This window comes from Dermacentor andersoni, chromosome 1 (assembly GCF_023375885.2).
Source record: "Dermacentor andersoni chromosome 1, qqDerAnde1_hic_scaffold, whole genome shotgun sequence".
NCBI classification, from domain to species: domain Eukaryota; kingdom Metazoa; phylum Arthropoda; class Arachnida; order Ixodida; family Ixodidae; genus Dermacentor; species Dermacentor andersoni.
In genome coordinates, this window is record NC_092814.1 from 237,466,811 (window position 1) to 237,492,355 (window position 25,545).

Here is a 25,545-nt window from a genome sequence, read left to right on the forward strand (position 1 = left end):
TCAGGAGAGAGAGAGAGAGAAACAACTTCATGTAGTCACCTGCAGAACGACACCATGACTAAATGGCGCCGTGGCGCGGGCCCTGACGTCTTCTCAGCGGGTGGTCTCTACTCAACTCCAGCGCGTGTTACTCCCGTGGTAGGTCGACCTGAGGGGCAACGTTCCGTCGGTTTCGCTCGGCCTTTGTCTTTCAAGAGCCGCCGAGACCTGCTGGACGGCCCAGGTTTGGCTTTCGTGGTCGTAGCATTCCGCCGCAGCCGCGAGTCGCGGCGAAATCGTTGTACTTGTCGAAGCTTCATCGGGAAACTTGGTGCAATCCCATAGGATGTGCGTCAGGGTGGCCCGGTGGGTTCAAGCCTTTTTCGAAACTGGGCGTACCGTTCTATTCAGCCGACTGTAGCGTCAGGTGACGCTAAGATCAATGCCTCGCGAAGCTGCCATTGCGGCGCGCACGCAATGGAACGAGATAGAAATAAGCGAACACAGAGGACTAATGATATGCAAAGACAGGTGCAAGCCATCACTAGCCTGAGATAGTTTGTGGTATGAACAAACATTGTGAATGAGTCTTATACTATCGAGAAGTAGCGCCAGCATGTACAGCGTATACAATAGTAGTTTCGCAGCTGTGATGTGGGAGTCGATCGAGAAGAGGCGCCATTAAAGACACGTTACTGCATGCAGTGTGGACTACGGGAAACTGACTGAAACCGTGTTTGCCGCTTTCCAGCTCGCTGCATAGCTGTTCGTGAAGGAATCAAGTGAGAGGAGAGCACTGGCGTGCATCGCTTTACATAGCGGCACAAGGCAGCTTTTCGCTGGTAATTTCCTCGTAGTTCCGTCGAAAAGACGTATCTTTCTTTTTTAAACAAACAGCGAGTCTTCCTACATTGATGCGCCCTCATAACCGGTTTTCTTTATCGGTATAGTTTTCAACGTACCATCGATTTCTAGGTCCCCAACTGTACTTTTGAAAATCATTCCGCTCCTGTTGCCATTATGTGAAACAGGGACGTGGTTACACTAAACCCAATTTCTTTGTTCGAAATTTTAAATGTGCATGATTATATCCATGAATATGCCAACTGAATCCAAATCTGTAAATCTGCGGAGCATTATATGCACGTCACTCGCGGTCCGCGATTCTCGGAACGCTCATTCGAAGAATTCAAGCCCTCGTTTCGAGATGGACTGTTCTTGGAGGGAATAATCTGTAACAAATGCTGCGCGAACTCCCAACTAACTCCACCAGTGCTTCATAAACGTTCTCCCGGCCGCAATCTCAGCTTAAACACTACAGACAAACAGAGAAGCCGGTGCCACCCGACAACATCAGTTGTTTGAGTTCGTTAGCTATTATCTCGACGAGCGCGACCGTCACGTTGAACTGTCACCGAAAGTACCTTTCATGCCGAGCTTGCGATGGTGGCTGCAAGTTAACGATTCCCCATAGGAAAAAAAAAAAACTGCGGACCAAACCGTTGTTCTTTGTTTCGCTTTTGCTTTTCTGCGAAAACAAGTGGTGTGAACTCAGTGCTACATTGACGAAATCGGCGCATTAATTGCCACGAGATGTAGACGGTGTATTCGAATGCTCACTGCCAAGCTGATATCATTACATAACGTGCCACACAAACTTCCAGTACGTCACCCGCAAGCGCAATTACGTCGGGACATCGTATATTTCGCCAATATAGCACTGCTCTGCAGCTGGAACACAAGCGGGTTCTTCGACCATCTCTGACTGCGTTGTGAACGCTTCCTGGGCAATACATTCCCGATCATCTTGGTGCAAGAAACTACAAGAGCGCGCGTACGCTTAGATTTGGAATACAATTAGAAAAACTCAGGCGCGGTGTTCGTAATAGCTCACAATGCAGCTTATGGGCGCTAAACTAGAGTAATTTGTATTGTTTAGTTGAAAGAGACAAGAGAATCGGCAAAACCTGTCTGAATTTGAAGAGCGCGCTGTTGTGGCTGGTCTCGAATAAACTTTGGTCAGCTCCATTAGAAGCACAAATGCAATAAATTCGCTCATACATGCCGTTTGCATTCCATTCAATAGTGTCAGAATATTAAAGCTTACATGTAGCGTTGCAGCTGCGTGAAATTCTTTTTTTGTACATAATTATAGCAGCAAACAGGAAAATCGCGTATGAGGACTCGTTAAGTATTGCGAGATATCAGATATTTTTGTTTTAACCTAACATTTTTCGTGGAGTGATAAGCCATGGAAGTTCCCAGAAATCTCTGTGAACGAGGCTTACGTGTCGAGACCCGATTAGTTAACAGATAGAAATTGTTTAACACATTAAGTGTGTACAAGTGTTGTAAGCGTTCGTGGAAATGTCACCCCAAGTATATGCGGAGCTTGTGAACATTTTGTAGCAACCTGTGCAAGGCAGGATGCCACGACATTGGTAAATCGGAGTTGATGCACCTTAAAGGGACACTAAAGTGAAAAATGATTTCTTCTGCATCAGTAAATTACCGTTCTACAACACCAAAAACACCACTCTTACAACGATAAGACGTTTGGTAAGCCAGAAAAAGCGCAAGAACGATATACGGGTGGCGACGCCTACTTAAGTTCCCGCACCTGGGGGCTGTGACGTCTTGTATTTTTATGGCATCTTCTAGGGCCTACTAATTATATATAGCGGTACATATTGACTACGTTGTGTTCTAAAGGAACCAAATATTAAACATGGCAAGTTTCGGGAACCTTTATTGAGCCAATGCGGCCCAAATGCGAAAACATACTTTGGAATCCCTGACGTCACGCTGACGTAGCGGCGCTGGGGTTTCGGCGCGAAATTCAAATACTGATACTTGGACCTTCATTTTCTCATCTAATAATGAAACTATATATTTTTTTTAAATGACTGCCTGCCGGGTTCTCGAACAATGCTTCATTAGTCTAAACTGATTTATTGTTTCGCTTTAGTGTCCCTTTAAGGTATTGTGCCCTGCGGGAGCTGTAGCACAGTCATGGAATGTGTGGATTACAAAAGTAAAGCCTTGCGGGCTTTAATATGCGCTCGCAACTAACGGAGTTGCGCGACTTGTTCAGTCTATTGTTTTAAAAAATTAAATCTAACTACAGTTTCTTAAACTACAAGCAATTAATATTTTTCGTTATTCGCAAATCTCGACAAAAAAAAATAAAAGACGACGGTACTGTTGGAACATGAAATGTTACTTCACAATTACGCCGCAGCAACTGATGCCTTGCATAGTCATGCTTATTTCCAGTTCGTTCTATATTGCATACAGGAGCTATCAGTAAGGTCATGGAAAAAAACAGCAATTTAATTCACTGTCGCTTTAAATTTGTTTTCTGGTATCTATTTCGAAGATGTAAAGAGCGACAAAAGGTGTAGTCCTTCCTGTTGGCCCGAATGCGCCAGATAATGTAGATTGCTTTGCGAATCGACTGTCAAGCATGCGAACAGGTCATCGTTCAAAACGACGGGTTTCGGCAAACCGGGAAAAGAAGAACGTGAGCTGAGCGTGATCACTGCCCTTATCGAGGGCGAGAAGAAACGGCTAAATCCGACGGTAATTACGGACAGCGCCTCAGGACCGACCGAAACTCGTTAATTAGAAAAGCGGTGACGTCGCTACGCATTGGAGTTCCGTCTCCGACGATCATCGCCGGCGAACCCAGCGATTATTAATGCTTCTTTTTTAGTTTATAGGAAAATCGCGCGGGGGGGGGGGGGGGGGGGGGTAGCAGGGCGCGTTTTCTAGCATGCTTTTCCTCGCGTCTGGTTCTGGGGTGCAGACGTCATTATCGGTGAATACTACTGGATCTATATTCGTTGGCAGAGGAGGATATCGGCAAGAGGAACTTTCGTGTGATTACTTGTGGCATAAGGAAACCGTTTGTCGTATTCAAAAAGAAGAACAGAATTTCTGAAAGTCACAACTGACACAGCGAGGCATTCGAAAACTTTGAATCTCGGGGGCGTGACTCTGAGTATACTGTATATATTCTGGTACCGGCTACTAACTACGTAAGCTTCGTTCCAATTATGTAAATCAATCAGTATTAATGATTCTATCTTGGCGCTCTGCAGGAAAAGCGGAAGAGCATTCTTGTGCGCGGACTCTAATGCTGTCACCGCGATCCAGTCGGTCTTGCTTCCTTGAAGTTATTTTCTTCAGCACAGGTCAATAAGTCGTCCCCATTTGAATTATTATTTCACAACGATTTCGTTCCTTTCTATCTTTCCCGCATCACTCCCTGTCCTGTCTGCCTAATATCGAAGCAGATCATTTAAAGAAAATAAGTTATATACTTTTCTCAATTACAAATTATCGGGTAATTTGTTTCCTCATGAAAATGCAATTGAGTAATTATTCATAAGCTCGCGACGTCTCAAACAAAGTCAGCATCACTCGACGCCGACATCGTCATGCTTCGTGCTACAGTTGCTTCTGTTTATTTGTTTATTTCACGTGAACGTATCAAAACACTTTGCCTAAGCTTCGAAGCAATAGTCTGGTCCTTTCGCTCGTACAGTCTATCTGTGCGAAGCACTATGAACTGATTTCTTATATCGCCATATTGCAACGACTGTGGTTGTGACGCACTTGGGCGACGAAGGGCAACTTTTGCTGTCCAACTCGAAGAGCGTACATTTGCAAGGGCATGCCGTCGATCGTTCGTGCCAGGCTCCAGATCGAAAAGCACAATGTCCGACAATTCAAATCGACCGCGCAAACATGACAGTCGAACGAAATGGCACTCGCCGATTTTGTAAAATGCATTCGCACACTGTTAAAGCTGCCTCGACCCCCTCTTGTACTCTTCGCACTTCAGTCATTGGCTCACCACAATAATTATCGACGAAACCACCAATCAGCATTCGAGTGATTCATCCTGAACCAGGAGAAAATATGCGAGTATCATAGTGCTCCCTAAAGACGCTCTGCGTCAGTCACAGAATTTCTTCTGAGATGCAGGACGTACACGACGACTTTTGCTTTGTGACTCTCTACTTACGTGGACTTTTTGCTTGCGGAAAAAAATAATGATTTCGGCGTCGCCATTATCGTCCAGCAGTTAGCAAACCAGGCATTCCTCTTAGCGTCCAAACAGAAGTATTGACAGGTCGCGAAAGTTTCCTATTTCGCGCATGCGACCCCTCAACGGTGATAGGCACGGATAAAAAAAAAGCTGTGAAGCCCACAAGCGGCAGCAATTTTGCATATAAGAAGACAATACAGCAAAAAAGAAAAAAGAGTGGTACACTATGATCACCGGAAGCGCGACATTGGTTAAGAAGCAAGTTGCAGTTCGGCAGTCAAGACCGGGTAGAATATGCTAATACCATCGGTACTTTTTCAACAAGTCGCTAGAAAATGTATTAAAGCATGCGGCTTTATACTTGACCCTGCATGCCCTCCCCAGAAAGAACTACTAATGCACAAGGAACCAAAGCAAGAAAATCGGGTGCTATAAAGATGTTGTACACAACGCACACTTCATGACGCATCCGATGTTATGTCGGATGCCTAGAGACCGGAAGTGCGTCGACGCGGCAACGAAAGTGCAGCGCGAATGGCGTCACCGTCGGCCGTATGGCACAAAAGGAAGCACGTTCGATCTCGTTTCTTTGAAGACCGAAATAAACAAGTCGGAGAGTCGAAGAGGCACTTGAAAAATTGTCGGAAATTGTAATAAATATTAACAAACACAGGCAGACACGGTGACCAATCCACATTCGACAACATCAAAAAGAGCTCGTTTTCGAAGCCGTACTATGGGTACTTGATTTTGCTAAAGAAATAAAAAAAGCTCACTTCTTTCAAGAGCCGGAATGTGGCCGAAATATACATTAAAAGAACAGAAAAAAGGGCAGAACGAATGGACATGAGAGAAGGCAGCGATCAAGTCTTGTGCGTGCCTTTATTTTCCAGTGTTGAATTTAAGTTATTGCTTTTTATTCCTCGAGACATTCCCTTACTCAGTACTCTTACTTTATGAAAAGCCTGCTCAATTCTCAGCCCAAGTTCTGGCTTTTTTGAAGAATTTGCCTTTCTACTTATTGTGTTTACGCTTCGGCGGAAAAGTCGGCGCGCTTTCTTTTGAAGTCAAGAGCGACGTGAACTCTTGAATCGCCGCTTCCTCTGCGCCGCCTTTGACGTCCACTGGTTAAGAACTCGAGCAACGGAAAAAGAAAGGGCGTGCTGAATAGGCTGCCAGGCTATTTACGCTCATGTGTGCGCAAGCGGCGCGCAACTGCGCCATTCTTCGCGTCTATTTCTCGGCGAACAATGACGAGGCGGCGCACGAGCGGCTTCCTTCGCTGTCGCGGGCGACAACGTTTGAGGACACAGCGATCTCCCGGCGGGCGCGTCCGACGCAGTCATCACCACCACGGCGCGTCGTGCAAACGAGAGAGAGAGAGAGAGAGACGACGACGACGAGGCTGTCGTTCAGAGAGAGCGGCGCTCGAAACACAACATTCCGACCTCGAGCGCAAAGCCATGCCGCGACCACAAAGCTGCTACTCGCGCGTCGCGTGTTTTGTGCGTCGCGCTGCTCGCAAACTTGGGCTTCTCCTCCTCTTGTGTTTTCTTCCGGTCTCGTACGCTATACGAGCTGGATTTGCAAGTTCTAGCGCGCCATAAATGATCAAACGGAAACACGCGGGCAACAACAACGAGGACAGGCCGAAAGCACTTGGAGGAGTCGAAACGAGGAAGAAAAAAAAAATCATTGCGATCAGACAGGGACGCTTGTGGAGGGGTTCTATTCGCCAAGAAATGGACAGCGTTACATTCGTCGTCGGGAAGACGAATGAATCCATAAAGAAAAAGAAAATAAGGCTGCGTTCCACGCATGTAGTACACGCGTACGGTCGCTCGCTCCCTCGATAGAGAGAAACGCATAACGACATTTTCCGGGGCTGCAGCGTCAAGACACAGACCCGCAGAGAGACCGCGGTGCATGGTGCTGAGCCAATGGCACGAACGCTGGCGCCGCCGCGTGCCCCAAGTGGCGGCGGCTCGTCGCGGCTCTTCTGGTCGCACGGCAACAGAGCCGTTGGGCGACGCCGCGTTTGGCAGCGGCGCGCGCTTCCTCCGCGTTTACCCGATCTTCCCTTCGGCCGCCTGTTTCGCCAGCGTTTTCGATATTGCCCCGCTTCCCCTCTTTCGCAGCATGGGCGCGCCTTTTGCTTGGCCTGCCCCCACTCCGAGCTGTGCGGGCTGATAGCGTCCTCCGCAAGCGCTTCGACGGCGACTTGCCAGCGCGCTGTTCAGGGGTGTCGGAAGCGGGAAAGGAAAGCGAGACACACCGCCGCCCTCAGAAGGAATCTTCCCTGTCCCCAATGGACGACCCTTTGCAACCCTTGCGCGCAAGATCTCCTTGATTTTTGTTGCTCTTGTTCTCCTTCAAACCCTGTTCGCCCAGCGTCGTTCCTGTTTTGAGCCTCTAGCCGCAGTTTCGCGAGAAGAAACAAGCTCGGTTTGCTATGGGTTGCGCGCCGCTTTCTTCTTTTCTTCCGCAGAAAGTTCTCGAATCACTCTTCAATGAGCGGAGCGTGCGTAGAATCGACTCTGATCTACACTTTTCTTTCTTGCTTGCTTGCATGCATTCTTCCTTTGTGCAGCTCGTAGAGCGAGGTCGGTCAGAGCGCAAGAGTCAGAAATAAACGATCCTACTTCTGCGTACGTGGGGTGCTTTTTGAACTTTCCATCTTGTTCAATGAGACGAGCAAAGAGCGCCATTCGAAGGCTTCGCCGGAGAAAATCTGCGTTCGCATTTGCCAGCCAAGCTGCGTATGCAAAGCATGTGCCACCCTCGGCGTAAAAGCCTTCGCCAGTCTTCCGTGTGCGTGGTGAAAAAAAGAAGAAAATAAATGTAATGTTCAATGGACAATGAGATCGCGCATTTTCCTCTTGTATCGTTGTCTTCCGCACTGTCTGGCACAGCAATCAAGCGATAAAAATTACGATTTTCTCAGCTGTCTTTAGACAAAAGATGCCATTCTGGCACTGTTACTTCTTTTTTTTTTTTGGAGGGCACTTATTTGCATAAGTTATTCGTCGTTGGAGGGATTCTTCTCGTTTACACCATATGACATGGCGCGAAACTAGCGCCTGATTTGCATTATCTCACATGCCCCATTCGCCATCATGTGCAAGCTCAGTACTGATGCTTGCCTCTGCTGTCAAAAAGAAAAAAAAAACAGAAGCCCTAAGTAAGTTGAGCAGACCTTACCGCAGTGGCTATGAACCTTTGGCTTAAATGCTAGAAACGCTGGAACGTCTTGCATTGTCGTCATACGTTGCTTCAACAATCATAGTCATCAATATGTCGAAGTTAACAATCGCAATTTCACAAATGCAAAACTCTCTCGAATTATGACAGTGCTGAGCAAGATGCACTAAAAAGAAAAAGAAAAGAGGGACAGGATGGAGCGCATACTACCAACTTTATTTCATGAAACGGCAGAAAGCGTTTATATAGGCAACCTAATCACATGCGCCACTCGGATGCGCAAAACGCAGACTATCAAATTGCCACCATCTACACAAAGTGTACAAACTGTCTTTCACTGGCGAACAACAAAAAAAAAAGAAATATGATCGCACCCGAGAGCACAGTTTGTCTGTAAGGAGTAACAATGGCGGGCATTCGGCTTTCCATTGCAAGAGTTGCGGCTGCTCACCGCAGTTCGATGAAATCGAGGTCATGGCAAAAACACGTGATGAGACCGAAAGAGAATTTATTAAAGCTTTCTTCATCAGGCAACAGAGGGACAAGTGCGTAAGCACGCCATCGATTTTTACTCTCAGACAGGGTAGTGGTTTTTTCGATGGCCATATATAAGTTTTTTTTTTTCCATTCCTTTGGTCAGCTTGTTATCGTCATCATCTGGCGTTCTGTTCTTATTCGCGTCAGTTATTGTTAACTTTGCATATACTTTTTGTCATTTGTTTTCGCTTTTACTGCGCATCTTTATTTTTCAGTTTTGCTATTGACTTGCTTTTAACATGCCCTTGAGGATGAGGTTTTTTCCCTGTCGTCTAACAAAATTTTTTCGCCCGTGAAAGATAGCGTGCACACTTCGTGTTGGTGGTGGCCATTTCATTGTCTAGACTTTGCGCATCCGGGTGGCGCACGTGATTATAGGTTGCCTATGTAAAGGCTTCCTGTCGTTTCAGGCAAAAAAGCTGATAGTCTGCGCTCTGTCCTGTCCTCTTTTTCTTTTCTTGTAAATCTTGCGCAACACGGTTATACTTCGAGTATGAACCAACTACTCTGCAAGAAAGTATTGCTATAAATGTTCACTGCGTTGGGATAGATTTGCTCCCGCAGCCCTCGTTGTCCTTGTTCTCTACAAATAAGAGCTCCTCACTAAATATTGCTCACAGCCCACACTGCAAATGTAGTAGGAGTCTTGCAAGCAGCTGGCCCCTAAAATAACAGTCACGCTTCCACGATTAAAATGTGCTGAGCGAAGCAATCCACACTGTGAGCTCTAACAAAACACGACACCAGCCACAACCAAAGGTCACTCGTGGCGCCAGAAGTGTTGTGCTACTTTTGGAAGCTTCCACGTTATGGCAAATTATCTGTATTGTTTCTTTTAAGAGTGGACTTGCATAAACCGAGATATTTCTCCTTGTTCTTCACAATCCAGAGTAAGGCACCGAGTGTGTCTAGATGACCCTCAACAGCATTAACCTGGTATACCTCTTGAGTCCAGTATTCTTATCAGCTTCCTGAATGTAAATACTACAACAGTTTCTCATATCCGGCGTGTAAACTGGAATCATTGAGGCTTCATACGATGTTTTATTCACTAGAGTACAGCCCTGGGCAGTCACGTGAATAATCAAGGATGCTTCATTTTGCCTATCCTTCATTCCACATTCTTGCTTGTATTCACTAATTTATGGTTAATTTACCGTAAACAGCAGTTATGAGCTTGCTATTGGGCCGACCGCGTTTGTCCCTCCGACGTAACATAAAAGGCATATCAGTGAAAGTATGCCTGCAATCAAACCAGTGATTGTTTGGCTTCAAGATGAGTATTGTAAGCACTACGTCACGGTCGCTTTGGGCAAGCCGACTGGTAATACGTGCACTTGACGCTTACAAACACCGACTCTTGTCTCTAGCACGCATCTCGTGCGCCATATCACAGCGTTGATTGAGAAGCTCTATTTGCAACGCTGGTGGACTATGCGGCACGTTCTACACTAGCGTTATCATAGTGCAGCACGTGCTGTTCGCGAGATACTCCGGTTCGCGAAGCCCATGAAGCTAGGAACAAAAGTGAAATACAGCGACGTGACATCCTTCGCTTATAATATATTCTAAAAAGAATTTTGCGCTTAATGCGGCACTGTTCTTGCTCAAACTTGACAGAAAGATTGCATTTCGGAGTCTGCGTGATTCAGTGTAAAACTTGGCATATTTATTTGTGCGGTTTTTAAGAAAAGAAAAATGCAAAGTTGCCTTCGTTTACGGTGATGCAAGCTGCTGCCGAGACGGTACTAACTTGGGAACTATAAAATTCAAACAGCGCTAAACGACAGGACCAGAATGAGGAGGAGACAAACACGGCGCTGAATATACAACTGTGTTTGTCTCCTCCTCATTCTGGTCCTGTCGTTTAGCGCTGTTTGAATATTATAGTTACCATGCAACACCAACTCGCCCAATCCGCTGCCCTTCTGCACTAACTTGGGCTCGGTTGCTTCGGCTGCATTTCGAAAGGATATTGTCGCCAGGTATAAGCGGAGTGCAAGAGGCCGCCTTTCATGCAATTTTCTTCCGTACCTGTTACCCACGATGGTATAGCAACTCTTCTCCGGTGCTGGTATGAAGCTTATACTTGAAAGATTTCTTCCACGCGATGTATAGAGCCTGCCTATGTGGTGTTTTGGTGTTGTGTGCCGGTGTTGTGTGCCGGTGTTGTGGCCCAGAGTTGATCGTCTAATATATGGTGAAACATAATTCTAGGACCTCTGCAAATAGTCATGCTAATTGTGCGACCGTCAAATTAAAAAAAAATATGCAGATCCCACGCACTGTGGGAATCGATGAAAGCGAAGCTGTCCTTGCTGGTTGCTTTGATTGGCGATAGTTAGCGGTGATGTTGACGGCAAAAGCTTAATTTCTTCAATGTTTAGTATAAAACGAGAGTGGTGAGTTGATGTTAAACGTTACCTTGCGTGCACCACTGCTTTTTGTCTGCGTAGTACACAGAACACACAGGGAGAGGTGTTTGCTTGAGGCGTTGTTGTGCGCCATATTTCATAACCTCTGAGAGAATTGAGTATTGTCATTACTTCACACGGCACATCGCATCGTGGCAGAAGTATTTAACTTGAATTGGATTATGGGGCTGTACGTGTCAAAACCACAATCTGATTATGAGACACACGGCAGTGGGGGTCTCCGGATTAATTTAGACACCGTGATGTTCTTTAGCGTGTCCCAAAATTTCTCCCCCGTCGAAATGCGGCTGCCGCGGCCGGAATCAAATCCACGACCTCTAGCAATGTTATAGCCGCAAAGCTACCGCGGCGGGCACATAACTGTTGATTGGACCGTCGACCGCTTCCTGAGAGTCGCCTAGACCCTGCGGTGCGCTTTAATTAATGTGGCTATGCTTCTGCATGCCCTGCATGATTTTTCAGAAATAGCAGTAACGTACTGTACCGTACCTTCAACTTAAGCCCATCCAGTTTCCCCGCAAGCGCTATCGTATAGTAGTAGGGTTCCCTTGCCTTCTCATGTCACTTTACCCCCCCCCCCCCCCCCCCGCTATGTATAAAAACTGCCTCTTACCCTCCCTCCTCTCTACTGTTCTATGTACTTCCCCTCTGGACTCGCACTTTAGTAGAAAGGGAAGCGCTGCAGTTTCTGCAATGCTTTTGAGGGAGGGTACGGATAATTACCGCTGTCAAGAGGCTAAGGTGGCGACGCTCAGAGAGCTCCAGAGGGTATTGTGCACATTCGACGCGGTGGAGTCTAAACGAGTTTCTCGCGTCCCCTTTCCTTTCTGTTTCGCTCCTGTCATGTATACACACCCTCTGAACCACCCCCCGAAGCGGTGTGCCAGACGGCAGCAGCAGCAGTGGGAAAGTCGAAGGAAGAGGCAAAGAAAGCTTCGCTTTGGAAGGTCGTTGCTATAACTGAGCCTTGTGACAATGATTTTCGGTTGAGCTATCTTCGTACCTTTCGCTCTACACACCATGACAGCCATGCCTCAACTGTAATCTCTGCTTACTACTATATGTACTGTTGCAAGCGCTTTCCAACATTATAAACTGCTGTGCTGCCTAAAGTGTGGCTTCTTCATTGAGATGATCAAACGTACTCTCGATATTGAGAGATCCGATGGTTATCACTTTGCTTCGATGATGCTGGGAGACACCCAGTCCAGCGGCTATGAGGCTCTCTTTTGTGTTATGGTTCGATCAGAAACCCATGTGGCTAGGAGGGTCGTGGTCCCCTTGCTCCAAGTGTCACTGGATGCGTGCAAGTGCCATTTCCTGCATGATCTTGCAAACCGCGTCAGTCACAGAGACCGGTGCAAGGTCCGTACGTTCTAAGGCTTAGAAATTACTGGCACGGTTAATTAAGCAGTTATATTTACGCCGTTGCTTACTTCAAGATAACGCGCATCTGGCAAATCATCTCCAGAAAAACGGAACAATGGCGACGGCAAGGCGTGAGGACCAACGTTTCATCGTATTTGCTTACTATGTCGACTATAGGAAGTTGCAACTGAAGCAAGGGTAGCAAAACATTACTCTACATTATCGCATTGATTAGCTCCGCTCTGGTCACTCTGCTCCATATTCGACTCTCTGTGAAGATGATACACAGCACAGAGTCACTTCGCTTAGAAACAAAAGACAAAGAACAAACCTGGCACTGATGCATTAATTGCATTCCACTGGTGGGATATCGTCCCTTCCTTTAATACGTCCCAAGGTCGGCCTCTTTCCATCAGCAGTCAGCATGCGCGTTGCCTTTAAAAGGGAGCTGTCATGAATACCAGTTACACTGGCACGCATCTCTCGAGGCTTTAGCACCAGATGTGCAACGCGCCTGCATAAAGACAAACGACGAGTCCTCCGTCAACAACCAAAAGAAAGTGCAAGTTGTCAGGGAACGTGACAAGTAAGTGGCCAAAGCGCGAAAAGGAAGTGTGAGACGATGCAAAATTAATATGCGACTGTCTTGGTTGCGATTAGATTAGGTGTACATGAGAATTATAGACGTGTACACAAAATCAATACTGCCTTCAGAAAGCTGTGTGCCGTTGTTTTCGATAGAAGCAATTGGAAGTTTAACAAAACGAGCCGATGTTAGTGGTAGCATTGCTCCAACAGCGCAATTATGCTATGCAAGGAAGCAGATCGAGAGTGAGTGAGTGAGTGAGCAAAAGTTGCACCACAGCCTGTCCGTCTCACGTCACTTGTGGTATTTACAGGAGCGCAGATCTCACGTCACTTGTGGTATCTACAGGAGCGCAGAAATACCTCCGTCTGCGCAAAACAAAAGCTCTAGAATCTTTTCAATGGTGTGCCACTCCCTTTACATTTTTTAGTCTTCTCATCAAGTCTTTCTTATTTATCAGCAACAGGTTGTTAAGCGCTGTAAACTAGGTTTCCTATGGCCGCCCATCTATCCGTCCGTCCTTTTTTCAGCCTTATTCCACAGCACGTGCCATCGTCGTTCTTATGCCATCTCCGCATTTCATTTTTCATATAAAGTGATTTGGTGCATATGAAAAAAGGCCATCACTGCCACGCGAACTCATTGCATTACGGCAATGTGCAGTTGGGAGCCGGCACCGCTAACCAGTCAGCTATCGAGCTATTCCCCGCCGTGGCATTTTTGCGGGATTTGTACTGCACCAGACGCATGCTCGGTGAGCGCTAACGCTTGGTATAGATTTTGCAGGCAACAGCAGGTACTGCGCTCACGCTGCATAGCAGGTGAGCGATGAAACAGCCGATCATGGCGCAGCCAGCTATTCGCAGCGTTCATGTCTCCTACCTAACATCTCAGTCAATGAAGTTTCGCCGCCATGTTCCTGTCGTCGTCCATACATTTTCTATGTTGAACTTGACGTTGTGGCGTCGTTGTTACGTACCGTTTGGTGAGCTTGTACAGTATCGAGCGCCTTTTAAACAAAGATGGGGTCCTCGAAGGCAGTCGAGGGTACAAACGGCTCAGGTCGCAGTAAACGAGTTCGTGCTACCAAAGGAATCGCTGAATTTCGCGGATTGAAATAGATGTATATATTGTCAGAGAATAAACGTTGCCCAAACTAACTATATCATGCATTGTAAGACATGTCCGCTTGCAATGAAGGCAACACAGCACCGAAACTCTGTTTTCCAGTAACGTGGGAAAGAAAAAGCCCCGTAACAATAGATCAGCTTAAAAAAGGAAAGCCAGTTCCACGCAGTGAAAGCTGTCGAAAGAGCGAAGCTGGTGGTCGTTTTCTCAAGTTTGAACTTGTGTTTAGCCCGATTTTCATGTGTATTTTGTCTCGTTGTCATCGTTTTGCTAGATTCCAGCTGCCGTTCCGCATCGCGCACACTCTTCAGTTGCGTGAGGTTGTGATCAAACCACAGTCTATCACACACCTTGCAGCTCTGGCCGCACTTGCTGTCGAGGAATTCTCTCGAACCGTCGATCGGGACCCTTCGTGGGAGGAATCTCTCTGCGTCGACGTCTCTGCTCGGCCTCTTACTCTTGAAGTTAGGGGTTAGCTTGCCTCTGCTGGCGCTTGGCTTGGGTTGCCTTCTCTTGAAATTGGGCGTTGGTTTGCCTCCACCGGCGCTTGGCTTGCGCTTCCCGCTCTCGAAGCTCGGAATTTGCATGACATCGGCACTACCGCTCTCGTGCGAGCTCCCACTGCCACTCGAGCCGAGCGGAATCCATGGGGCGAAAGGGCGCGCGACGGCGAAACACCTGCTACTATACCCCTTCCTTCCCCACCCCCCCGGCGCGCCTTCTGGCGGTGATCTCCGGAACCTGCCATACTGCGTGACGCCGGACGGCGAAGGCTCGGCTTAGAACAGCTCCACTGTTAAAATTGACCGCCCTTCCACTGCTGTGAAGAGAGGTGCAAGCGAAGCGAATCCGCGACTCTTCGTGGCGTAACGCCTCGGCTTCGCGCTCCTTCACGGCGAGGTCGGCACGTCGACAACGAGCCCTTCTTCGAGCAAGTTCCCAGTGGCGTTCATCAAACGCCACGTCTTCTTCGGCCGAATGACGACGCGCTGCCCACTCCCGCTGCCCTTTCTTCAACGCAGCCTGCTCTTCGGCAGAACAAACCAAACGCGGCCTCCCCTTCTGACTGCCGGGCCGGAACTGGCGGGAAATGGCGGGTGCGAGGCGAGCGAACACCCGATCACACCCTTTCTCTCCTCTGGAGGGAGGGGATGCCTGTGATTGGCTCGCGCCTTGCTCTGCGTCCACTTCTTCATGCATACAAAACCACGCTTTAAGGGGCGCGTGTGATGAACAGACAGTGGCTGAATCACTTAGTGAGGTGGTCTTGCAACCCGTTAGTTCGAATCCACAGCCTGACAAGCAATTCTTATTTTCGCGCGGCTTCAGATTTTTCGTACGGCAACACCAACACCGACGCCGACACTAGCGAGGCAATAGAAGCTTCACTCGAAAATTGGCCGCCCTTCCACTACTGTGAAGAGGGGAGCAAGCGAAGCTCGGGATCCACAGCTCTTCGTTGTTGTAACGCGTCGGCTTCGCAATCCCTCACGGCGAGGTTGGAACGTCGACGACGAGCCCTTTCTAGAGCGAGTTCCCGGCGGCGTTCATAAAACGCCGCCTGTTGTTCGGCCTAACGCGAGGCCTGCTCCCGTTCCTTCAACGTAGCCTGCTCTTCCGCAGAACGAACCAGACGCGGCCTTCCCATTGGACTGTCGAGCCTGAACTGGCAGGAAACGGCGGGCTTGAGCCGAGCGAGCAGGCCATCACACCCTTTCCCTCCTCCGTATGGAGGGAACACCTCTGATTGGCTCGTGCCGTGCGCTGCGTCTACTTCTTCATGCATATAAAACCCCGCTTTAAAAGGCGCTTCTGATTAACCGACAGTGGCTGAATGACTTAGCGTGGTGCTCTCGCAACCCGACAAGCAATTTTTATTTTCGCGCGGCTTGGGTTTTTTTCGCACGGCAACACCAACACTGACGCCGACACGAGTGAGGCAATACAAGCTTCGCTTGAATATACTAAAGAAATCCACGCAGATCAAATGCTGTGTCAGCATTTTGCGTTCGTCTCGCAGTCACTGAGTGCGGGTTCACGAATTTCACAACGCCATGAGTACCATGACTGCACCGCTGACAACCGCGATAATGCACGGAATAAGAAAAGGCCGCTGGTCAATGATAAGGAGTTCTTACGAACCAAAAGTTTTGCTAATTCGGCCCACAGGGGCCATATTCGCCTTATTCCCACCTTTAGTTTGTACGAACCCTGTCAATGGCCACTACGCCATCGCTAATATGTCTGGTATCATGAATCGTTGGGCGCCAGATCTTGGAACGGCTTTAGCCTCGGAATAGCTTTGTGAATACGGGTCCATGAGGATTTACAACCCATTCTGCAGGCTTCGTGAATAACACACGATAATTCTTGCATAATGGACCCTCAGAACCGCGAAACGACTAACACATTAGGAAAACATAGGGGTAATACGTATCATGAGATAGAAAGACGGCAGTACGTATTAGAGGGTGAACGCAGAGATAATGTTCTACGGTTTAGGGCGGGAGCAGGAAGCGAAGTTAACCATATCATGCAATGCGTAGAACAGATGATTGCTGGCCCACTAGAGTAAAACAATAGGTTCCAAGAAAAGGGACAATCGGGGCATCAGAAGGTTAGAAAGAGTGATAAAATTAGAGGATTAGCCGGCATACGATGTAGACGACAGACACGGGGCAAGGATAAGTGCATTGGGAGAGGCCTTCGTCCTGCATCGTAACTAGGTATGATGATTACGACGATCACGACGATGATAATGAGTGCTCTGAGAGGGAGTACTTCGTATAGACTCCTTTGTCTATTCAGCACTTTCGCCCCGAGAACAAAACGCCAGAGGTAATCGTTATAGACGTCTCGGCAAAATGTCGACTGGTGACGTTCCGCAGAAGAGCTCGTTCATAAGACGATGTTCTAAAAAAAATGTAGTTCTGTTCGCTTTTTGTTTTTGCGCAGGTCCGCACGCTACGGTAACTTTCTGCGAAAACAATAATGAAGAGACGAATGCTTCATTTTTGCTGTTCCGTGCGATGGGAGGGCAGTACGTAACGACAGTAGGTTTGAAATGTCGTGTCGAGTGGCGGAAGGAGCCAAATACGGAGCAGCACAGGAGTAATTACATATATTGAAAAATTTGACCGCTCGTTAAAAAAAAAGTTGCTATGCACCTTTGCAATATTTATAGGGTGCTGCTCTTCGCCGAATAAATCACATCGAAGTGGACTTGATTGCCTATAGGGCTCCTCCAAGTCTCGCAATGACATAATAAACCAACTGGACTGTAGCTTACAAATACTCACTTGAACTAGTGTCACTGACGCACTTGAGGCCCCTCCTCCCCAAGAATCGGACAGTCTTCCTGCATGAATAAATGCATAGGATACAGCGCCCTCCACAGGCTCGCATGCTAGCGAATCATCAACATATCTATGGTATAGCAGCCGTGGTAGTCTACAGCCTTTGATAAACTGAAATATTGTAGATAGGCCGAAAAGTTGGCTGGTGCGGATTCACGATTCGTTTGGGCAGCGTGACGCAACGGGAACAAAAGGAAGAACCAGAAAACTGACATGATCTAAACTACATACAGTCCAGCCAGCAGGTCATACTACGTAGTACACGTTGGTGAGCGATGTGGAGCGTGTTGTACAACATGTTAGCTTCGCTGCAACATAGACGAAGACAGAGACGACCAAGACAAAGCGCACTGTGTCGCCGTCGTCTTTGTTCTCCTCTACGTTGCAGTGAAGCTAACGCCGTTACACGAAGCACACTCTTGCGCTCTACCTCCCAGATTGCTGCGCTTGATGTTCTGCGGCTCATATAGCATTGTGTAACTTTTAATAACTTTTTGCGGGCATGTTTAAGTATCTGTGAACAACTAGCCCACTGTCAAATTTTGCTTATGCTATACTGCGTACTTCTGCGATGAATGTCTCAGATAATTAGAAAAAGCCGATTTGATCGAGACAAAATGATAATCTTTGTAGACCAATTTTCATATAGCAGCAGCGAACATCAAAGTTTGCGTCATAATCCCCAATACAGCTGCTAATCAGCTTAAAAAAGCAAACAACACATACAAAAGATACAGACATACGAAACACATTAGACATACGCCATAGCGAAAGATCTACAACACGATATAACTTTCGAGTGGATTCTAAGTCACTGTGAAATCACAGGAAATGTAACAGCTGATCACATGGCACGTGCAGCATATCGAGAGAATGAATTATCACTGCTTCCTCTAGCGGCTAGTGATGCGCGATGTCTATTGAACAAACTATGCGGTAGATTTTCCATTAAACTTTGTTCATAAGTGATGCGCAGAACTCTCAATTATATAATATAGAGAATAGAATTCAATATTCCGTTTAAAATTGGTCGATCTGTTGAAACAACAGTTCATAGGCTTCGACTAGGCAGTGCCTATACTAAAAGCTTCCTGTATAGGATAAGAAAAACTAACAGGGCTACATGCTCATGTGAAGAGGCTGAAGAAGACACAGAACACCTTCTTCTACACTGTAAAGATCACGATACTCCCCACACGAATCTTTGAAAAAACTTCATCGCCTGGATAGACGCCCACTATCCTTAGGAAACATTTTAGTTCCATGGCCAACAGAAAATCTTCAAACCATCGCTGAGCGCGCCTTTGTACAATTTTTGAAGCAATCAAAAATATCACAAAAATACTAAGTCATACAATAGTTATTGCTCGCATAGTTATTATTAACAGTCACCCTTAATTACATGTTCATTGTGTCTTCTTGTTCATGCATAATTTGTATTTGTTGCATTTAGAGTGCGGCATTCAAGCGCCCAACATCTTTTGTGTGAACATCTTGGTTTTGTGAACATTTATGCTGTGTGAACTCAGTGTTGCGTGTGAACATTTAGGTTTAGTGAGTATTTAGGCTATATGAACTCTTCTGTTGCGTGAACATTTATTTATATTGCAGTACTGAGACTTAGTACTTGAATGTTCGTTTATGTATTTATTAATGCAGTTTGGTAATTGTTGACAACTTTCCGACAATAACTATCATGTAAGAGAATATTCTTAAATATATTTAATCAAAAATCAACTTTTACTTATTAACTTCAGGAGACATGTAATTGCAGAGTAGAATTTAGCCTTTACTTAAAACTTTATATTTTGCTAAAGCCCCTCTCATGGCACCACTTTCGAGCAATGCGGACTCAGAAATGTGCTGTGAAATGCACTGCTGCTCTTGACAGCGAGGCTGGAAAAGTTACCTCACTTATGGAAGTCTCCTAGAAGCGGGACAGCATTTCATTGTCGGCTCATAACTCTTCAAAAATACCAGCGTCGTATTTTGGCAACACCGGAAGCGATTATAAGTCTTTGGACGACAGAGCTTCAGGTCGCCCATTAGGATCGATCTTCTCTTTTGATTAAAATTTGTCTGCTTTTTATATTAATTTGTTTTTTGTTTTGCTAATTCGAGTCATTATGAAATTTACGGTACTAGTTAAAAGCAATCTTGTAAAAATGTCTAATTATCTGATCGTAACTATATTTAGAGAATTTCAAATTCATTTTCGTAAACACCGCGTATTATTGAATGCGGTCAGCCAATCACAAACAAAAAAGTGCTGACGGACAAAAAGCTTTGCGAATTATGCCCCGGTGACCAAATACACATTTTTTTTTTTCGTTTTAGAACTCTGCAATGGCTTTTTTCTTATGAATAGTATTTTTCATCGGTCTGTCGTAGTTGAAACTAGTATGTTCGCTATTAAATTTGACTGGTGGCTGTTCTTTAGGAATAACACGAGCGTTCACACTGCTTCGTCAGTGTGTTCCCGCTTGGTTCCAACAGAAAAACAAGAAAGTAGGAATATGTGCTCAGCTGGCTTTTCACGTAAACAACACAACTCTACAAGGAAGAGCTAAATTCAGCGAGTTCTCGCGTACAAAGTTCGTTAGTAGGTATGGCTTAGTATTAATTAGTTTGTGCTGCAGCGTTACAGTCGCCACATCTCTGTTGGTAGCATAGTGAGGAATTGATCGTGCGAATATTTTTTTTTTCCAAAGGATTCCCAATGAAAGCCTGAGCAGGCCTCTGAAGCGCAGGTCTATGAACAATGTGGTATTTTTCAGCAGACTTGTACACATTACAGGAAAAAGTAACCAAATCTGATTAGAATCATTTCTTTCAAAAATGTGATTGATTAGTTACTGAAAGCTGCCCCAAAAAGGTATCTGAGGAATTACTAAAAAGTAATCAATTACTTTTACGTTACTCTCCTCCCAACGTTTCTTAACCTTGCACAAATACAGTAAGGAGAATGAGCTGGCCTGGCTCTTTCATTCCGCCCTCCGCAGCCCTTCATACGATGTTTATCTTCACTAACAAGTGCTTCTCATGATTTTCTTGGACCATATTCCCTCACTTCCTTGTGAAGACCTATGCAGTGACACTGAAAACTTGCTGGAGCCCGCCGTGGTTGCTTGGTGTTGAGCTGCTAAGCACGAGGACGCGGGACCGAATGCCGGCTATGGCGGCCACATTTCGATGGGGGCGAAATGCGAAAACACCCGTGTACTTACATTTAGGTGCACGTTAAAGAACCCCAGGTGGTCCAAATTTACGGAGTCCTCCACTACGGCGTGCCTCATAATCAGATCGTGGTTCTGTCACGTAAAAACCCAACAATTTTTTTTAACTTATTCGAAGGGCGCGCCGGAGAGAAGGGCTACGTTGCAACGTGTGAACATATTGCGCACAAGAGTCTGGTTACTAAATGCCATGCTGCTCGAGTCAGGGTCATTAATGAAGCGTTGTGCTTCATTGCTGCTGGGGCCCGCGGACAAGGCGCTCCCGGTAGGGCCACTGAATTTTTGGAAAAATGCCATCCGTGGGTGGTCTCCTGGCATCAACGTCCAAAGTGGTCTTCGAGCCGTATCAGTGCCGGTTCGGTTTGACAGCGGAAGTGTGAAGGAGCGTTAAAATGAGGAAGCTCAGCACCCTGGCTTGCGTGCCCGGCTGCTGCGTGGCACGACTGCGGGTGTTCTGTTGCAGCTCTCAGCAAATTGCAGTTCTCAAAGTTGTGTCGCCTGCTACAGCTTGTCTCGTCAATAAAGTAACCGATTACATGTAATTGGTTACTAAAAAAAATAATTGAGTTAGAGTGTATTATCAATCACTTACAAAGCTATCAAAATGTGATTTATTACAAGTAATTAATTACAAGTAATTCGTACAAATTTGCGAAGTTTAAGGGAGGCTTCATGCTTTCTTTAAAGGGATATCTATTGAACAAAAAAAGAAGCCATTGAAACAGCGCTCGCAAAAAAAAGAAAGATTAGCACAGAAGGTAACAACTGTTCTCTTTATTTTTGAGAGGATTGCTTAATCCGTAACGCTTCAGGAGCCCGCGCTGGAATATGTAGCTAAGGCGAGCCGCGTGCAGAAAAGGCGCCCTCTTGCAAACCCCATTCTGCTGCCTATAGTCTTGGCCTCCTCTCAGTTTTCCTTACTGTTTCCTACTCCGTTCGCTGGCGTTTCCACTGCTCAGAATTATTTTCGCGTCGTGCTCGTCTCGTCACGAAATGAAAACAATTCTACCATTACTGCTGCAAACGCTTCCAGCGTTCTCAGCCCGGTCAGGTCGCCTACGCAGTGATAGCCAGTGCTTTCGTAGCTGCACACTACTGCTGCGAATGAAAGCTGCTTCCATTCTTGGTGAACTCCCGCGAAAGCCCATTTAGAAGGCAACCAGATAGCTTGTGATGACTGCAAAGTTCGGACCCATATAATCAGCTGTCTTTCGCGTTCTAATGAAAGGAATATCGGCAAGATTTATCTCGTTGAACGATACTGTTACCACATTCTGAGCTTTCCTTTGTCATTACTCGTTGTGTAGAATGAGTACACTAAATGCACAGACACAACGCCCAGAACAAAACTGAACTACACATAGGGCAAGCTTGTCGTCCAAGTAGCTGAAGCCTGACGACGGTCATGGGCAGTTAGGCGGCGGGCCCTCCCGGTCGATAGGAGCAGGCTTGACGTCATCGCTGCTTGCTCTCAGTAGAACGGTCGGTGCAAGAATGCATAAATTATTCGCCTACTGCTCCTTTGTGTCTCAAGATAGCGTCGTTCTCATTTGTGTACGAAGGAGCAGCTTTCATTTGAGTTACAAATGCCGGCAACGAAATTTCTATTCAGTATACCTTAACCTCGTAATACATAGTACTGGCACTACTTCCTTAATGAAATTTTATTAAAGTGCAAGCTAGCTCCCAATTCACGCTACATTAAAGCTTATTTAGAATTTCAACGTGGCTGATATCAAAACAGGAAAGCCTTTTCCTCTCAGATACACCTACAGAGTGCTGTAGTCTTACGCAGGGTGCGAACTCAGTGCGAAATAAAGTAGCAGTGATGTAACATCGAATTCAGTGACCTAAGATAGAAGACAACTTTCACCATGCCCATGAGATGTTCGGTACCGAGACAACAACCCGCATTGCGGATAGGGCTCTCTCTCCAAGCGCGTCGCATTGAGTACATGCGTGCGTGTGCGAGTACGTGTGCGTGTGTGCCTGTGTGCGAGTATGTGTGCGTGTGTGTGTGTGCACGTGCGTTTGTGGCCGGTGCCTTTGTGAATTAGCTGATCTGAAGATCTTGTTTTCATAAAAGTGAATGCCTAGAAAATAGGGCAGAAGGAATACGGTAAACTAACCGAGGTGTCTCCCTACATAGCACAGGGATCATAGCTGGAGCCGGGCCGAAGTGCAAAACTTTGCTGCTGCTTAGGATTGCATCGCATACTGTCGGAAAAGTTTTTGCGTGTACTCGCGTTGGTAGTTTCTTTCCCGACAGACGAGACTATATACCATCACGCTTGTTTATTTTTTTGTGCCACCCTTTCGCCGCTGCGCAGAGCATGCCTGTATGCTTCGGCGCCCTGCCACGTTCACCACCAGCGCGTGACGCCCCACAATGATTACTCAAAGCCGTGATCGCACGGACTCATCTCGGATCCGCCAGCGGGGAGAAAAAGGGAAGCGAAGGCGTGCCTAACTCAGACGGCGTGCTCGGTAATGTACTCGCTAATGACCAGGCACGAGGGCGCTTAGCCGCAGAACGTCGTTCCCATCTTCAATTCGTCCCAGCACGCACACACCCACCAGCCTTACTCCTCTCTGCTATACAGAGTGGCACAAGTGTGTTGCAACAATGACCGAGTGAAACAGCTTGTTGGTGCGTTTATTTTTTCTTGTATATATATTTTTTGAAGTTCTGGCAATAGTTTCAACTGACAGTGTTTTCAAACCGGAGAGCGTGGGGCTCATTGAGATAGGTAGGCGCGTCTGCACAAGGCACCTACAAAAACCGTGACAATGTGCCTTATGCTGTCCTACACTCATGTTCAAACCAGGTTAAAAATCCCTGTATGTAATTATCTCCTGCATTATTTTGCTTCCGCTTCGTCTTTATATACTTATGGTGCAAACAGATCAGGGTCAGCGATGAATACGACTGATTTCGGAACGATACATTCAACTGAGAAAGCTAAGCGGCTAATTAAGTTCAATTCCCAGCATAACGCAATACTGGGTAAACTAAGTGATTTTTCGCAAGTTTAGTTTTTCTTTTCTTTTTTTTCGTCTTTGGTCATACAGTATACACGCGCGAGAAAGAAATTACTTTTCGTGGCATTACATTACAACGCCACCTTTGGGGCTGTATAGAAAGGTAAATGTTCCACGTTTTACCATATCTTCAGTTAACGGCGGAATCACGCTACTTCATGACATATACATGTCTTGTACAGGCCACGCTGTAGGGCTCAGAAATATGATCCATATAGGGCATCGCGAATACACATTATTTTCACCATGAAATTCGGATCCCCTTTTCGGTTATTACGCGGTGGCGCAGGTTGTTTGCACGCACTCAGAATTGCTACAACTAAAGGGCCCTTGTGTCGTGATGCGACCTGCCGCTTGAGATCGTCTTTAGGAAAGAATGTGAATTTTATTGAGCTTCGGAATCGTTCGAGTAAAGGTATTGGCGCTTGCTCGCACTTTTATGACTTTTAACGCGCCTCTTGCGAACTTGCCGTCCAAATTTGTTCCTCGCCTTTTGTGGTTCAGCAATCGCTGTTTCATAAGTTCCTATGGGTTGAACTGAACGTCACCAATCATTTTTTTAAACAGCTTCTACCAAGACCGTAAGTTGCTTGCTTGCTCAGAATGGTTATTTCGCACTTTTGATGGGATCATCACTTGACATTGACCATACGGATAGAACGGCAAGGAGGTGGAGCGTAAGGATCAGAGGTCATGAGCTAAGCCACTTACGTGTACATATATTAGAACGCTTTCAAGGAATGTTTCTTGGCTGCCACATTTTGTTTGATAGGTTTCATATTCGTACTACGAGACCATCATGTGAGCACAAGTCACTTTGCTTCTTGCCTCACGTGCAATGAAATGGGCTGGTTCAATTGTGAGCGCTTATAATCATCGGGTGGCCGCGATGCTCGGTGTGAAAATGTTTAATGCAGTTAGCAATGTTCGTGGCTTCCCCAAGAAAACATTGCCTTTCTGGGGTACTGGTGCGCAAAAGACAAAGTCGTCCTGCAAGTGTCGAAAACAAAAGTTTTATTTGCACGCTGAAAACTGGCAAAATTTTCTTCTCATGCGATGTCAGCGGCGTTCTTATACCGAGAGTGCAGGAAACTAGCTATACTCTGGCGCTGTGTTTGGGCAGGAGCTCACTGCCCCTCTTCCCGCGTTCAGCGCAAAAGGAGACATACGTCTTCACTTTTGCCATTGTGTCCCCGGTATCGCAAGCGCCCTAAAGCACCGCGCGAGATGTATTGCATTAAAGATTTAAAAAAAGTGGCTGACAGTTCGCGGCTCGATTGCACTTCCTTGAAGCACGTTCAGTTTTAAAATTTCACTGATGATGGTCTACAATAAATTGGTGGCCACGCGGATGAGTCCTAGAGTGTGCGCGACAGGGTTCGGAAAGGCGCCGTTTGATAACTGCATGGCCCTGAGCTTGAAGATGGTTTTGTGCCAACAGGAAGTTTGCAAACGCGAGCACCAACAGCTCTTCGGAGATTTCTTGAAGAGAGTAACCTTCTTGAAAAATAATTATTAAGGAACAGTATACAGTTGTCGGGAGCTAACTTATGTAGTACTAATTATAGAGTGTACCTTTCGAATTGTGCGTTGACTTTGTCTTACTTAAGAGTTTCTTTAT

General features: G+C 46.4%; 1 long non-coding RNA gene across 1 annotated transcript in view; it reads right to left on the bottom strand.

Annotated features, from left to right (window-relative positions):
* Window positions 1-25,545, bottom strand: part of LOC140219862 (uncharacterized) — a 651,045-nt gene that overhangs the window by 531,332 nt on the left and 94,168 nt on the right. The window contains exon 2 of the long non-coding RNA XR_011896127.1: window positions 17,590-17,648. This is a non-coding gene — a long non-coding RNA (uncharacterized lncRNA). The remainder of the gene's footprint in view (window positions 1-17,589; window positions 17,649-25,545) is intronic.